The sequence below is a fragment of the Photinus pyralis genome, unplaced genomic scaffold (genome assembly GCF_008802855.1).
Source record: "Photinus pyralis isolate 1611_PpyrPB1 unplaced genomic scaffold, Ppyr1.3 Ppyr1.4_LG2, whole genome shotgun sequence".
Taxonomy (NCBI): domain Eukaryota; kingdom Metazoa; phylum Arthropoda; class Insecta; order Coleoptera; family Lampyridae; genus Photinus; species Photinus pyralis.
Genome location: NW_022170403.1, coordinates 53,588,550 through 53,590,533, shown reverse-complemented (window position 1 = coordinate 53,590,533; position 1,984 = coordinate 53,588,550).

The following is a 1,984-nucleotide window of genomic DNA, read 5'->3' as shown; positions in this document are numbered from 1 at the left end:
CCCTTTTAGACAGCGAAATTTGATGGCCGTCTGGCACACCTTCAAGGATACCTACCGCAAAAAATTCCAGGACTCTAGGACCATTCCCCTAGAAGTAGTTTGAAACGACAGAAGTGGGTCCGAACGGTCGGACGGACGGACGGACAAAACGCAAACAAAAAATTTTTTTTAATTCTTAAAAAATGCGCTAAAAACGCTAAAAATTTGAAAGGATGAAACGTTTTTATTAACGAACACTACACCAAGGAAATGCAACAAGAGCGAAAACAGTCAATCCGAAGAAAGCAGGAAGCCAGACAAAAAGGGCACATTGCACAAATAAAATATAATAAACTGATAATAAATAACGAGGTATTCGGGATTCGTAATAGCATTGCACAGCGCATTGCGAAGATAAGAAGTGAGAAAACCGTTCACAATGAAAGAGCAGTGCGCAAAAGGTCCCCGGAGGAAGACCCACTAGTAGTACAATTAAGGAAAATAAATAAGAATAGAAATATAAAAAACTAAGCATGAAAGATGAAGACGGGAATGTAAAGAGCCTAACAGGTAAAGAAGAGGAAGTAATTACGGAATCTGAGAGTACCAGAGACAAAAAAAAGGACCGAAATGAAAAACGGGCATGTATTCGTATGAAGTGATGTAGAAAATAAAGAAAGAGCACAAAGAGGAACACAGATAGCAACAGTAATTGCAGTATACGGGCCAAACGAAGATGAAAGAGGGCAAAGAAAAGATGAATTTGGGAGCAATTAAGTCTAACCGCGGAAGCAGCCGGAGGAAAGATATGACAATAGAAAATAAAGGAAGAGAAAAATTGTAGGAAATATTCAAAAATATAGTAATTGAAGCAGCCAAAAATATACATGTGGAATATACAAAGAAAATAGAAACAAAAAGCTTACGGCATGGTGGAGGGAAGAAATTAAGCAGCAAGTAAGAGTGAATGAGACAAAATAGGAACAGTATCTGATTAATAAAACAGAAAGAAATTATGAATAGCACAAAGAGCCAAGAATAAAAATGAAAAAAACTAGTAAGAGAAGCCAAAGAAAGATCATAGACGGATTTCGGGGTCAAACTCGAACAGAACAGCGAAGAAAACCAAAAGGTATTCTTCAAAATGTTATATTTTTATTATTTAGTTTTATTATTTTTAATGGTCTGTAGTAACTACAGAAGAATTACCTTATTGAACACCCCAATGAACCAACGCTATTATACAATCGCAGAGTTGATTATTAATTGCAGGGTACTAGATCTAGTTTTGGGTTTCAACTACTAGTTTTATTTTCAATTTGTAATTTCTCGTCCACGTTACGTACGAGTTAGAATTTTAATTATCGTTGATACCTCTCCATTTCGCTTTGACATGTCCGGTGTAGGTATATTATTTTGGTAAATGCAGACGTGTCTAGAACGGCATCCCCTTATCTGAGATCCCCTACACCGAAAAGCTCTTGGAGCGGAGACTTTTCATTCTTTTAATTAATTAAGTTTGTCACTAGTTTCCTCTTTTAAGGGATTTCACCAATGTTAATTTTCTTTGAATTTTTAAAGTCTTTAATAAGTACTTGGCTTTACTAACCTATATTAATGCAACTATGCACCTATTAATGCAACAATCTTGTTATTAATACTTATTACAATACTATTGTTAATTGTTAATAATGTATGTATAAATTGGCTTGGCCGTCAATAAATATTATTATTAATGCATGATCGAATGTCTCCTCTCCTTCAGAGATTGCAAACCATTAATTAACGGAAATAACCTTGCGACAATGGAATAATATTCTTCTCCTTCTATTTTAGCTGTATAAAACTTGCGGAGATAATATTGCCACCTACAGCACTGCCACGCACAAAAACAATAAACCGATACAACGAAATATCGAAGGATCCTCAGTATTACAATCACTTTTAACGACAATTTATTTTAATCTTACAAAATACATTTTATAGTTAACAAAAATGCATCAAT